The 15,965-nt window shown below is 41.4% G+C and overlaps 1 long non-coding RNA gene across 1 annotated transcript in view; it reads left to right on the top strand.

Moving 5' to 3' along the window:
- The window catches only part of LOC140197602 (uncharacterized), a 62,893-nt gene that overhangs the window by 26,849 nt on the left and 20,079 nt on the right, over positions 1-15,965 (top strand). Inside the window, exon 2 of the long non-coding RNA XR_011885971.1 lies at positions 14,125-14,242. This is a non-coding gene — a long non-coding RNA (uncharacterized lncRNA). The remainder of the gene's footprint in view (positions 1-14,124; positions 14,243-15,965) is intronic.

Below are 15,965 nucleotides of genomic sequence, written 5' to 3'. Positions count from 1 at the left end.
GGGCAGACTATTATTTAAATGGGGAGAGAATTCAAAGTTCTGAGATGCAACGAGACCTGGGAGTCCTTGTACAGGGTACCCTTAAGGTTAATCTCCAGGTTGAGTCGGTGGTGAAGAAGGCGAATGCAATGCTGGCATTCATTTCTAGAGGAATAGAGTATAGGAGCAGGGATGTGATGTTGAGGCTCTATAAGGCACTGGTGAGACCTCACTTGGAGTACTGTGGGCAGTTTTGGGTTCCTTATTTAGAAAGGATGTGCCGACATTGGAGAGGGCTCAGAGAAGATTCACTAGAATGATCCCGGGAATGAGAGGGTTAACATATGAGGAACGTTTGGCCGCTCTTGGACTGTACTCCTTGGAGATTAGAAGAATGAGGGGAGACCTCATAGAAACATTTCGAATGTTGAAAGGCATGGACAGAGTGGATATGGCAAAGTTGTTTCCCATTATGGGGGAGTCTAGTACGAGAGGGCATGACTTAAGGATTGAAGGGCGCCCATTCAGAACAGAGATGCGAAGAAATTTTTTTAGCCAGGGGGTGGTGAATCTGTGGAATGGGTGTATTTAAGGCAGAGATTGATAGGTATCTGAGTAGCCAGGGCATCAAAGGTATGGTGAGAAGGCGGGGGAGTGGGACTAAATGGGAGAATGGATCAGCTCATGATAAAATGGCGGAGCAGACTCGATGGGCCGGATGGATGACTTCCTCTCTTTTGTGTTATGGTCTTATGGTCTAAAATAAATTTTATTTCACAACTGAAATGTTAAATAGAGTTCTGTTCACCAACTGTAGCAGAAAGGATGTGACTGCTATCGAGAGAGTGTATGCAGAAGCGGCTTACAAAGGTATTTCTAGGTTTGGAAACATATGGTTATATGCTTAGAATTTCTAATCCAAAGGAGACTGAAAGGAGATTAAATGGAAGTATACAAATTTATGCAAAGTCAAGGTATGTTGAACCAATATCCTTTGGTAGAGCCATTGTCAACAAGAGAAAATTAAATTAAGTGGAAGAATTTGAGATCTGAGGAAAAACTTCCCATCCATGTAGTCCTGTAGGTTTGGATCTTACTGTTTGAAAGGTCGGTGGAAGAACGGACTCTGATAGCATTCAAGAAAGCACATAATTGAACACTTGAAGAGCTGCAGTCAACAAAGTAATGGACCAAGAGCAGGGTAATGGTGTAGCCTTTTTTGACAGACACTGGCATCATGGTCTGAATGTGCCATTGAATCCTATGATTCTGAATGCAAAGTAAAAGATGAGGCTCTGTAACTATTCTAAAGTTTTACTATTGTTCTATACTATCCCATGTTTATAAGAAAATCCTCACCAAAATTTGGTCCATAACAATTCGACGCATCTGTGAACTATGAATTTTATAGGATGTTTTATGATAGGACATTGGCATTGATAGGCAAACAGCAATAACCCCCTTCTTCCTCTTGTAATCTACCCAAGGAACATTCAACAAAATAGAAAATTATTAGCCTCAAAATTCATTAAATTGAACAATGCACTTCATAACCAGAAGTTGAAGGTTTATAATGTAATATAAATTAATGTATTATTGATAATGTAATAGAACATTTTGGCCATTTAGTTAGTCACTGCAAATTGTCCTATGTGTAGATAAGTGGCAGAATCTGGGAGTGGATGGGAATGGGTAGAAAATAGAGTGGGATTAGTGCAAATGACTGATGGTCAGCAGAAACCTGATTTCCCAAAGGGCCTCTTTACTTGCTGTAAGACTCAATGATTCTATAAAATAGACCATGAACTGTATGTATCAGCAATTGCTTGTTAACACTAGGATGCACATACATTCCCCAAGACTCTACTGTTGTTGATTAAACACCGCCCTTCACATGATCTCAGGTTTTTTTTTATTTTGATCAATTTTACAAAGCAGAATGTTAGTCTAGTATACGATCTCTCAAGGGAAGCTATACCTAGAGAATGAGATTTTGCTTATGGACATCCCAATTCATTGCTTTAATGTAAAAAAAAAGCTTAAACCTTGCCCAAAACTTGTTCTTTGACCACTTTTTTCTTCCATTAGTTTACTTTAAGGGATAGTCAGTAATCTATTTGCCTCCTGCTGCCAAGCTCTCTCATAGCTTTGCCAAGTCAAATCTTGACTCCTTCAACCATTAGGAAATCTGCCAGAAATGCTAATTATTTCACTCTGAGTAACCAGGTTGCAGAATATTAACCCCAAATTGCAGCCTTTATTTTCGCGTGGGAGCTGCAGATATGGATGGGAGGAAGATTTCTTTCCAATGGTACTAATGAGGGTGTGGGGAGGGGGTTGGGGGGGTTGCCTAGCAACATCCACAGAATTTTCAGTCACCACAGCAGATGACTCCCTTCACTGAAATGACTTTAATCCTGCTGGAAAAGTAAGCCCTTCAGTCAGGGTTTGGTGCAAAAAGCTGCCAATCAGTCTCTTTGGCCAAGACTGAACCACTTGAGTTAAGCAAATAATTTTTTTTTCTGCTTTTCACAAACTGTAGGCAACTGTGGCTGGCACGTGTGGAGACCTGTGTTTTTGTCAGTATATTTACGTGCACTTACTGGACACTTAGAAAGATTAGAAAATATGCTCCTTGCACATGAGAACCCAACCCAGCCACCATGAAGTGCTGCTGACATGGCTGGAAAATCATCGCAAAATGTCAATGCGTTTTATAGAGCCGTTCAAACACCTGAGGGCATCTGATTCTTTTTTTAAAAGAAGCTGGTTTTAATTAACAACGAAAAAAATAGTAGAGCACGCCAGCTACAGAAAATTCCCGAATGAGGCTAGAACAGAATTCACAGCAGCCACACCAGTGATTTGTGGATTGCTATGTGGTCATGTGAAAAGTTCACTCCAGAAAGAAGGGGTACTGCAAAGTCCAATGTGCTGCCTTTGAGATCAGGCATCTCACTGTGACTCTGTTTAAGACCATTGGACCCCAAGACCCATGAGCAGGGTTGGGCTGTTCGGCTCATCGAGTCTCTTCTGCTGATTTATGATCCCCCTCAACCCCATAACCTTTGACACCTTTATTATCAAACTCTGTTCTAAATAGACACAATGACTTGGCCTTCGCAGCCATCTGTGGCAATGAATTCACCACATTTTGTTCTCTCCAGTGGAAATAAAGGTCCTAGAACAGGGGAGGTTTCTTAGATAATATTTAGTGCTGAGCACCATATATATATATAATTAGGGTGGTTAAGACTTTTGCACTGTACTGTATATTATGCCTTTCCAGTTACCAAATAACACTACTGAGCTAATATAAAGCTAAGTACTCTTTCTTCAGTTTCTCATCACCCTCCTATTTTAACCAATATACAGTACTGTGCAAAAGTCTTAGGCACCCGGCTGTATCTGTGCCTAAGACTTTTGCATAGTACTGTAGATTGCTCAATCGACACCATGAAACATGGTGGAAGTAACAGAGGGGTCACTCGAGTCAGGAATGGTGTCCTCCCAAGGGGTTATTCCCTTAGTGGAGAATACCTATGCATGATTTTGCTTAACGTGGGGAGGCTGTTGCATGGGCCTTGACAAATCTGGGTCAGCGTCCAGTGTCATGCAGCATGACCGGGGACCCTCCACTGCTGCAGCCTTCCTTAACCTTCACTGCCATTGTGACATCTCATCATCTTCTCCCAGCTCCACCACTGAGGTCTTAGTTGGATCGCTCTTTGTCTGGAATCTCCCCAGACAAATAATGTAAAGCATACTGTTGGGTCATTAACACATTTCCTAGTTTTGAGAGAATACAGCACAATAATGGGCTCTCTTGCTTCCTACTTTGTAAGTACTTGGCTGAAGAATTCTGAGAGGCACTACATAAATGCAAGTTTTCCACTTCTTTTTCACTCAATTGTTTCAGATTTGCCTGTTGTGAACATATGCAATGCACCAATAAGCACGCGATGTCTGGAGGTATTTCCACATACTTTGGTTTATAATTAATTACTCATTTATAAACTTATTATGGCCTGGCTTCTCAATTTCAGAATTCTTTTCAAGTACACTGAGATGTAGTCTTTCATTCAATCTTTCATCAGTTCTCCCATACATTTATTCTGACATCTCCATGGATGCTTCTTCCACTTTCTAAGGCTTTATAGTCAGCTATTCTCATCCAGACCCATTCAGTGTAAAGAACAGGGGTGGCTAAAGTAGAAAAGAGGATAATAAACTCAAGCAACACACACAAAAATGCTGGAGGAACGTAGCAGGCCAGGCAGCATCTATGGAAAGGGTACAGTCAACATTTTAGGCCGAGACCCTTCGGCAGGACAGAAGAGAAAAAAGATGAGGAGTAGAGTTAAACGGTGGGGGGAGGGGAGGGAGAAATACAAGGTGATGGCTGAAACTGAGGAAGGGTGAAGTAAGGAGCTGGGAAGGTGATTGGTGAAAGGGATACAGGGCTGGAGAATGGGGAATCTAATAGGAGAGGACAGAAGGCCATGGAAGAAAGAAAAAGGAGAGGAGCACCAGAGGGAGGTGCTGGGCAAGAAAGTTGATTAAGTGAGAGAGGGAAAAGGAGATGGGGAATGGATAAGGAGTGGGGGGGGGGCATTACCAGAAGTTCAAGAAATCGATGTTCATGCTATCAGGTTGGAGGCTACTTGTACAAACGCCATGCCCTTCTCCCAGTTCCTCCAGCTCTGCCCCATCTACTCTCAGGATGAGGCTTTTCATTCCAGAACAAAGGAGATGTGCTCCTTTTTCCAAGACAGGGGCTTCCCTTCTTCCACCATCAATAATCCTGTTGACCGCATCTCTTCCATTTCACGCATGTCTGCTCTCACCCCATCCTCCCGCTATCCTACCAGGGATAGGGTTCCTCTTGTCCTCACCTACAACCCCACCAGCCTCTGTGTCCAGCACATAATTCTTTGGAACTTGCGCCATCTCCAACAGGATCCCACCACCAAGCACATCTTCCCCTTCGCCCTCCCTCCCCCGACTTTCTGCTTGCGCAGGGATTGCTCCCTATGTAACTCCCTTGACCATTCATCACTCCCCACCTTTCTCCCTCCTGGCACTTATCCTTGCAAGCAGAACAAGTGCTACACCTGCCCCTACACCTCCTCCCTCACTACCATTTAGGGCTCCAATCAGTCCTTCCAGGTGAGGTGACACTGTTGTAGTCATATACTGAGTCTGATGCTCCCAATGTGGCCTCTTGTATATCGGTGAGATCCAACATAGATTGGGAGAACACTTTGCCAAGCACCTATGCTCCATTTACAAGAATAAGCAGGATCCAGTGACCACACATTTTAATTCCACTTCCCATTCCCATTTCTATTCCGATATGTCTATCCATGGCCTCTTCTACTGTCACGATAAGGCCACATTCAGCTTGGAGGAACAACACCTTATATTCTGTCTGGATAGCCTCCAACCTGATGGCATGAACATCAATTTCTCAAACTTCCATTGATGCACCCCACTGATTCTTGAGAATTTGGATAAAACAGGTTTTAATTTTGAAAAGAAAAAACTTTAAGTGTTAAGAAATCTAAACTTATATGTTTATAGAACAAGGTCTCAGCAATCAAGTAATATTTCCGTGCAACCTCCTGATTTTTTAAATTTTTTCATAAAATATGTGTTTTTCCTGTCATTACTTAGTTTTTGTCAACACAGTCAGACACAATAAAAAGCTAATTATTCCTATTTATTTAGTCTTATATAGATTTGGAGCTTTTAAATCATTGTGTTTACACTATAGATATGCATATATGCTGTTAAATGTTGAATATTCACTTTTGTTCATTTTTTATACTATTTCATGTGTACTCCTTTTAAAAACTTACATCATGCAACTTTTATCATTAGCATTAAATATACAAAATAACGATTTTGGACATAAAAACACATTTTTAATTTTAAAGAGACAATTACTTTAATATATCAACTGCTTTGGAGGAACAGATTGTAAACATATTAATTTAAAACAAAGAAAGTTCCATCTGACGGTGATGACTGAGACCCGACGGTGGTGGCAGTGGCCTATTTACAACAAACAATTCCAACCTTTTCACAAGTCAATGTTTCCTTGCTCAACAACTTTATTTAACAATTTGGTACAACAAATAACAATTTGTCATGTACATTTTATCCTTCTATAAATATTAACAACGGTAAACAGCAAAATAAAAACTACAGTACAACTGCAATGTTTAAGTATAAACATCAGAAAACACACCAGGAACTAAAAAAAAATTCCATCCATTTCTGGGCTTGAAAATCTTTGAAGACGTTCGGTCAGCTCTATCAGGAAGTAGATGATTAATATGCTCCTTCTCTATGAAGTCTATGACTTCAGCAGACGGGTGGTAGATCTCCCTCATCCTGCTTGCATGACCCGGTGATGATGGCTCCATCAGTTTGACCAGAATATCTTCAACTGGTACGATGCACATATCCTTTCCACCTGGTTTTGGATGGAAGCACGTGTTGGGCCCATGAGGGTGGAAAAACTCCACTTGAACATCTTAATTATGAGCATCTACAGTGGCAGCCTTTGCTAACCACCAATTTTGGTCATAAATGACTGCAAGCAAATTTCCACAATTAATGACACCAGCAGATATATCTGTCGTAGTCCCATCAGGACCACTCTGAGGTTCCTGCTCCATTTCCTCCACCAGCATTGCCAAAGGCCCTCTGTTCTTTCCCATTGTGGTAGGGCCATCATTCTCCTCGGCCTGTACCCTGGCACGTGTATTTTCAGTCAACTGAAATGTTGTTGGGCTGAAACATTGGCACTTCTGTGGCTCACTGCAGTAACATGATAATGATCTGCAATTGATGCTGTTTTCGTAAGGTATGACCTGATAGATTTTCCTCATTGCTGGTACAGGTTTTAGTGGTTGAGAAAGGAGTGCAACATATGTCTGCATGTCACCTTCAGCAATATGATAAAGCTGAGTACTGCAAAGGCTTTTCCCAACCATCTCATGGAAGATCTTGCCATCCACAATGTCATTCCCCCGTACTACAAGGCTGTCTGCAGTCCTTTTCACAGTTCCCCCAATGCCATCTAGAACTCCCTTCCCATGTGAAGTGGCAAAGAAGTTCCAGGTTGTTTTCTGAAAACCCAATGTTGGAGGGACATTGCAGAGGTGAGAGAAGTTCTTGTTTTGTACTGCTTGCTGGGGCCATCTGACCAAAATTGAATGGTATCAACTTTCGGAAATTTTAAACAAATATCTCTCAGGACTGGTTCCACATTAGTCCAAATGGCAGAAGCACCCTGTCGCTTGGATTCTGATATTGTACAAAATCCTGCTTTCTCTTCTTTTGTGTAGTACATGCCAATGTGCAGATTGAGCTGTGGGAGGTTCTGACCAAAATGGCATGACTGTACTGCGGAACTATATTTGCATTTCCATGCCTCAGAAAAGTCCACATGCACAATTACAGTGCTTTCATTGCAGTTCTGTATCACGTTCCTGTATTCCCTGGACTGGCTCTGAACCAAGCACACATGTGTTGTCGTGTCACTCTTTAGTTTGTCTTCATACAGTTTGATGAGCTCTGATGAGTGTGCCATTGTGCTTCACAAGTCTCGTATTGTCGTGAATTCCATCTGCTGTTTGATCCTGAACTCGTTCCCATTGCTGCCACTCAACATCAGTCAACTCTTGCTGTGGGGTGGGAAGTGTGTGCTTGTGGAGACACTGGGTGCAGGAGCACGGAGACATGCCTCGCTTGTCTGAGAACAACACACAAGTTCAAAACTATCCTCCAATTTGCTAGACTTGACAATACCAAATGCACATAGGACCTCAAACATCAGCTTCGCATTTTCATGGTATTGGCATTGGCATGTCTTTCGATCTAGTGGTTTTGATGGTGTGACATAGAATGGACGTAAAGCACAGAAGGATGAATAACTGAGTTTTACAGTTAGTTCCTTTTTGATGAACTCCCTGTGGAGGTTGAATGTTGTGTCAGTCAGAATCATTCTCCAATGCTTTATTTTCTTCTGTGTTATCGTGTCCTGTTTGTCAATCATCATTCGTGCAGCATTATGGTAGAAATCCTGAACCATCTGGGTTATTGTTGGAATGTAAGTGGGTTTTTTTGTCAGTAGTCCTGCTCTTTCGCAGTGTGTTGTATGTCAGCCCGAACTGCTTTGTCTGATGCATTAGGCCTAATTCTTTAGAACCCTGCCTGACAGAGTCAAGTTCTGTGCTTTTTGAGTAGATTTGCAGGGCGACTGTAAATTATTTTTGTTTTGATTAAATTCTTGAATGAGACAGTTGTGGAAGAACAGGGTTTTCTTGTTGGAGGGGGTTTTTGTGTTTGCTTCCCTGTAGCATCTGCTCTGTTTTTTCTCTTGGTGATTCTTGTGTTTTTTTATTTCTAGTTTGCTCTCATCGCCAACGCTTTTTCAGTTTGTTCCTATCTTTTATTATTTCTTGAAGTTTATGTTTCAAAGTTTTCATCTCTCTCAAGTATCTTGCTCTTGTTTTCTTTCTTTCCCTTTCCCCTGCGATAGACTGCCTACTGCGAGCTGGCTCCTGTCTGATCCAATGGACTATCTGGGGGAGTTCCAGGCCCTTCCTCTTACGCTCTCTTGACTCTTGCTGTCTACGTTTCCATGCCTTTCTCTTACTCCTCTTTTCCCTTTCATTCAAATCACTGATAGTTTTTATCTTCCCACCCTCTACTCTCTTCTTCCATCTTTGCTTTTCCTTTCTCAGGTATTCCTCCTTTAACTCTGGCTCACTATATATTTTCTCTCTCCTCTTTTTTTTGGTATTCCCTGTTTCTTCTCCTTCGCTCCTCCACTGATAGGTGCTGCCTAGCCACAACTTCCTAAAATACATAAAAGGAAGGTCAGAATTTAATGGAATTACTATGAAATTGTGCAAAATTACTATGAATTTAATTATGTTTAATTTGGTGAAATTTTATAAAATAATTATGAAATGGTACAACTAAATTCATTTATGGTTTTAGTCATTGGGGATACATATAGTAAGGAAATATTGTAGGCCCGTGTGTGGAAGAAATAAAGGGGAAATTATGTATATTATAAATAGAGGTTAATGAAGCATCACAAGCCATATTACTATTTATTGTGATCATAAATTATATTCAAGCCATTGAGGATGATTTGGATGTTTTTGTCAACACTGTCAAACTATGCGTCACCACCGTCAGGCAGAAAACCTGATGGTGTTGCTGTCTGACGATGGTAACGAAAACACTCTTTTTTACATGACGTGCATGAGTTGTATACAGGAGCCATCTTGTTTTCCCTCTGTTGCTAGCTGCCTCTGGCCTCTACTTAAAATGCATAAATTTATGTCATAATTTAAAATAATTCTTTCTATACAAAAGAGACAGTGTTGACACATCATGGTTGTGAGTCGCAACATAAATAAATATGTAAAAGTTATTGGAAAAAATAGCAAACTTACAGGAGCTTGTTTGACTTTGTTGCTTTTAACAGATGTGCAGGGTGGAAAGGGGGTCCTCGGGAATATAGTTGACCATGTGGTTGCCTGATTTTATTGTTTTTTTTAATAAATATCTGACGGTGCTGACAAAAACTTGGGACACAATAAGATTAAATATTGTTGAAAATTCGCTGTTTTTAGTTTTAAAGAGGTTTTTCATTCTACTCTTTCATCTGGTATATATTATACATTTTAAATGATTTTTCACACTTTTTTATCAAATTGAAATGATAATCTCTTGTCTGAGGACAACTGATTTTGTGGGTACTGGGCTATCATATAATCATGTAAATTATAAAATTAAAAACAAACATATGAAAACATGTTGCATTTGTGCAAAAGACCCTCAGATGATCATCCATGATTATTTTAAATAAGAAAATGTTATTCATTTTCAACAGAATTAGATCACACAAGATCACACAAGACAAAGGAGCAGAAGTAGGCCATTCGGCCCATCGAGCCTGCTCCACAGCTCCTCCATGAGCTAAACTATTGACCCATCTAGTTCCAAATTAGCACTTTTCTTAATGGGACATGTTTTTGCCGAAGTCTCAAGAATCAGTGACCCCTCCCCCATCGCTCCCCATCCCCTTTTCACTCTCACCTTATCTCCTTGCCTTCCCATCGCCTCCCTCTGGTGCTCCTCCCCTCTTTTCTTTCTTCCATGGCCTTCTGTCCTCTCCTATCAGATTCCCTCTTCTCCAGCCCTGTATCTCTTTCACCTACCAACTTCCCAGCTCTTTACTTCATCCCTTCCCCTCCCAGTTTCACCCATCACCTTATGTTTCTCCCTCCCCCCACCTTTTAAATCAACTCCTCATCGTTTTTTCTCCAGTCCTGCTGAAGGGTCTCGGCCTGAAACGTTGAATGTACTCTTTTCCATCGATGCTGCCTGGCCTGCCGAGTTCCTCCAGCATTTTGTGTGTGTTGCTTGGATTTCCAGTATATGCAGATTTTCTCTTGTTTGTGATAATAAAACAGAAACTGCTTCAGAAAATACATTAAAAGGCAAGGTAGAGAAAACCTCTTACATCAATGCCAAAACATGTAAACTGGTCGTACAGTTATGTATAGACACTACCTATTGGTAAAGTGTTTTGATTTTTCCTAAATCATACACCAATGTGATTCATCTCATTAGTTTGGTTGAGAGTGTAGTTTAGGAGTTATATTGAAGAACAAAACAACAATGGACTTATTTCAGAGGTAATTCATTGGTACTTATGGTTCCAAGTGTCGTTTCAGAAAGGCAAGCTCTTTCTATCACTAAGTGCTGCATTCACTTCAGGGGAGTGTCCTTCAAAGATTCTGAAGGTTTGCAGCATTGCCAAGTAAACCGTGTTAAAGCTAATTTGTGGTTTTATTTTACTGGGATAAAACTTCAGCAATTCAGCTGGAGGTTAAACAGCCCAGTACAGTTTGTCAAGTGACCACAACAATACATATTCTCCAATGTAGAAGATACTGCTGAAAGTAAGGTCACTGTAAGAAAAGATCGAACATACAACATAGAACGTTACAGTACAGTACAGGCCTTTGCACTTGCACTTCCCCCATCGCTGGAAGTGTGCAGAGCCAAGGCCTTGCCGTCCCAGGCATGGGTTGCCAATGAGGTCTCTCAGTCGCAGGGAGCTCACTGCCTGGTCTATGGCTGAGCTGGCAGCCCACTTGTGCTGTGAATCCTACCTGGTTTATTAGCTTGTCATCGGAGCCCCTCAGTGTTAACACAACTCTACACTTTGCCACTTTGAACTCCACTGCTCTCATACGCTGTTATCTACACCAAACCTTGCTGAGGGCTGAGGAGCCTTCTGCAAGTGCTTCAGAGTGTTCAATGGCCAGCAGGCCAGGCAAGTTAGAGGCTGATTTGTGTGCTGGTGGGGATTCGAACATACTGAAGCAACATCCCACTTCTACAGAGGTGAAAGGTGTGAGCCTTGGAGTCCAATTGCAGCAAAGGCTTGGAAACTGAGGAAATGACTTTTACCTGTATTTCTACAGCAAAAACCTAGTTAAGAGAAAATAGCTTATTCTAAATCTATAAACCCAAACTTTCAAGTTCAGCCCCTTTAAATCTGTCTCTGTAGAGGTACATAGTCTTGGTGTTGTGATCCTGTGATAATTTCCTGGTGAATGGTACACTGGTGACAGAAACACACCAGAAGAACATAAGATTATATGAAAATGCACCAAGAGTAGGTCCTTCAACCCCAGGAGTCTGCTCCACTATTCAGTAAAGTTATGGCTGATTTTTCATCGCTGTGTCACTTTCCACCAATAACCACATTTCCCTTGATTATAATCCAAGAAAGTCTATTGACCTCAGCCCTGAATTTACATAACAACCAAGTCTCTGCAATCCTCCTGGGTAGAGAATTCTAAAGATTCATTACCAATTGATAATCTATTCCTTTTCCCCTTAGACGCCAGTGGATAGGATTTACTACAGCCAAGTTCTGACCACGTCCCGCATCACACAAAAAAAATTAAGCTAGATCAGCATCTTTTATCCTTCTATACAGCACAAGTAAGTTAAAAGTACACCACTACTCAAATAGAATGTTGTACTTCATAAAATGTATCAGTCACACCAGCAAAACAAAAACAGTGAATTCAGTGTTTCTGCAAGGTGGAAAAAAAGCTCTGGTCAGTTTTGCAAAGAAACATAGCTATGCCTCAGCTCCAAGATCTTGCTTGGTTGATTCATTTCAATTTAGCTTGAATCCCATGACCCTAACCAAATAACTGGATTGTTGACTATTGGGTTCAGTAACACATTACATGCAAGTTTTGTGGCAGGTAAGCACTAAAATGGGAACAGGATATGCAAGCAAAAGCAAAATCAAATCTTCCTGATAAGCAACATTCTCTTTTAAAGATTCCACGGCATAATATAGCAAGTCTTTACTTACCTACAGTTGATATGTACCACCCAGCCTACCACCCAGGACATGCCCTCTTCTCATAGTTACCATCAGGAAGGAGGTATAGGAACCTGAAAGCACATACTCAGCAACTCAGGAACAGTTTCTTCCCCCCTGCCCTCCGATTTCTAAACAGATACTGAACCCATGAGTATTACCTCAGTACTTTTAAAAATTTATTTCTGTTTCTTGCACTACTTACCTTTACTATTTAATATACATATATATAATTACTGTAATTCAGTTTTTTTCTATAGTTATCATGTATTGAATCGTACTGCTGCCATAAAGTTAACAAATTTCACAACATACGCCAGTGATATTAAACCTGATTTTGATTCTGATGTACCTTGTCTCCTAATTTGTTATAGAATTTTCTTTTTGAAGTGAAAACTTTCTTTTTAAATGGAAGCTGATATTAAACCTGATTTTGATTCTGGTGTACTTTGTCTCCTAATTTGTAGAATTTTCTTTTTGAAGTGATAACTTTCATTTTAAATAGAAGCTGATGTTAGCAATACAGGCAAGTTCAGCACTTAGAGGCATACAGACAATCAGCAGTACAGGCCACATTAGTGGGAAGCTGAACGTGAGCTGCCTGCTTCACTGTGAATTGGCAGTGAGGTGAAAGAACTCTTCACCAGGTAGGGTACCAGGTTCTAAAGTTTTGTTCCAACGAAGAACAGTGATATCTGCCCAGGTACAGCTGGTGAGTGCCATCGGTTACAGACTGCAATGGAATGCAGTTCTGCTGCTGCCTATACTGCCTGGTATTAAACTGGCAGATCTTTACTATATCCATATCATTTGATTCAGTGAAACTGATGCCATTCTCAGTGTGAAGTTCTATCAAAGTATTGGTGCTCGATGCTGGGCTGTAAAAAGTTCCTGTTTTCTGTAATATTAGTTCCCCTAAGTTTTATTTTGTGCCATTATTATTTCCCTCCTCATTGTAAACCATGACTCAAAATAAGTTTGCTCTCGATCGTCTAGTATATTACGTAAAAGGTTTATTGTTCAGATACAAGTTTAGCTAGTCAGCATTCATGGGCAGAGCCATTCCCACCTCATCCCAAAGGAGTTTGTGGACAATGATCAGGAATGAGAGCACTGGGTTAATATGGGTGTATTAAAATCTTCCCACTGTTATCTGTTGATGATCAAACAATCCAATATAGCTGAGGGAATAAGTCATCATAAATAGTTTGAACTACAGAACCAACAGGAGACTGATGAGTTTAGAAGTGCAAAGAACATCTATTCTGTGCACTGTTAAGTACAGAGATATTCAGAAAAGCAAGTACAATAGTTTGGGGGGGAAAAGCCGAAGAGCTGTGACTAAAACCTAAGAACTGAGAGCTCTGGGTCCGAGAGAAAGGAGTGGCCCAAGGTTTGAACGATTTAAGTGCGGGGCAGGATTGAAAAGGTCAGGATGGCGGGGCCGGAGGTGAGGGAAAGACTATTTCAGCTCATTGATCTTTGAGGTTTACTCATCTCTGCACTGAAACTGAACTGAGGCTGTGGCTTGCACTGATGGGCTCCTGAATCAGCTGCAGTGATGACTGGCTCCATGGCTGTGGACTCACTTTTGTCACCTTCAGTTCTGAATGTTAGTTGCTGACTTTGCTTGATTTTTTTCTGCACATTGGATATTTGATAGTGTTTAATGGGTTCTATTGGGTTTCTTTGTTTTGCAGGTCCCTGTAAGGAGATGAATCATACTTTGTACTTCGTAATGGGTTGGATCACAACCTTGGGCCCCTGTACCTCCCTTTGCAACTGGATCCTCCACTTCCTCATTGGGAGCCACAGCCGGTACAGATTAGTTATAACATCTTCTTGCTCACATTCAACTCAGGCATCCCTCAAGTTTGCATGCTTAGCCCACTGCTATACTCCCTCTTCACTTATGACTGTGAGGCTAAATACAGCTCAAACACCATTGATAAATATGTTCAATTACTTCACTGCTTTTGGTAAATTCTCAGATGGCAATGAGGAGGCATATAGGTATGAGATACAGAGCTGGTTGAATGGTTTTGCAACGACAACAAGGCCAGGGAATTGAGTGTAGGCTCCAGGAAGGGATAGTTGAGAGAACACACAGCAGTGATCGAGAGGTCAGCAGTGGAAAGGGTGAACAATTTCAGGCAGCGGGGTGTCATCACTTCAGAGGATCTGTGCTGAGCCCGACATATTGACACAAGTACTACGAAGGCACATTGTGGAGATTTGGTATGTTAACAAAGACTCTTGCAAATTTCTATGGATGGAAAGTGGAGAGTACACTGACTGGATCCATCACAGCCTGGCATGGAGGCTCCAGTGCAGAGGATCGCAAGAGGGTGCAGACGGTTGTAGGCTCATTCAGCTCCATCATGGACACAAGCCTCCCTACCATCGAGGAGAACTTGAAGAGGCAGTGCCTCAAGAAAGTGGCATCCATCATTAAGGGCACTCACCATGTAGGACATGCCCCCTTCTCATTACTACCACCAGGACCGAGGTACAAAAGCCTGAAGATGCACACTTAAAGCCTTGGGAGCAGCTTCTTCCCCTCCACCATCAGATTTCTGTAGAGTCTATAAACATTTCCTTATTATTCCTTTCTTCTTCCTCCATTTGTTTATTTATTTTGCAATTTACAGTAATTTTGTCTTTGCACTGAACTGCTTCTGCAAAACAAATTTAATGCCATAAAAGACAGTGAGAACAAACCTGATTCTGATTTTATTTCTTGCTAGATTTTGCTTCCAGGGTCTCATTAGTTGGATCTTCCCCTGCACCCTTCGGCTTCAAAGCGGTGGAAGCTGAAATTGACACAGCAAGGACAACTAGACAACCTCTGTAAATGATGAAGCAGCAGTTTTCCTCCTTAACCAATAGGATTAAAAGCTAGGAAAAGAGTCGGGAAGAGACAGCACAGTGGTGCATCTGGAAAAAACTGCTGTTCACAACTCCAGTGACCCTGATTTGATCCTGACATCTGGTACTGTCTCTGAAACATCCTTCTTTCTCAGGAAACGTGGCTTCCGTTCTACTGTGATTGAAGAAATCCTCTCTCACATCTCTTATAGTAGACATCAGCTCTCAACACTCTCTCCCACAAGACAGATAAGGTTTCCTTTCGTCGTCTCTTTTCACCCTACTAGCCTCCAGCTCTATCACGTTGCCCTGCAGCATTTCCGCTAGCTAAAATGGGATTCCACCATTAGCCACAACTTCCTCTCCCCACCCCTTTCTGCTTTACCATGGGACCATACCACTCTGTATGCAGTCATGTTATAAATCAAAGATGGAGTACCAGAGTTGGGTTGTTATTATGCTGAAGTTGTAAAAGATGTTGGTGAGGCCTAATCTGGAGTATTGTGTGCAGTTCTGGTCACCTACCTATGGGAATGATATTAATTAGGTTGAATTACTTCCAGTAAGATGATGGCGCATTCAGACACAGCAACTTCTCGGGAGCCATCCAAAGGTGTTTTAATGATTGCAAGACAATGCTGGACTCCAAGAACTTAGGGTCTGCAGGTCTGCC

The sequence above is a fragment of the Mobula birostris genome, chromosome 5, assembly GCF_030028105.1.
Source record: "Mobula birostris isolate sMobBir1 chromosome 5, sMobBir1.hap1, whole genome shotgun sequence".
Taxonomy (NCBI): Eukaryota; Metazoa; Chordata; class Chondrichthyes; order Myliobatiformes; family Myliobatidae; genus Mobula; species Mobula birostris.
The sequence above is the reverse complement of the archived record's forward strand: the minus strand, read 5'-3'. Positions and strand labels throughout refer to the sequence as shown.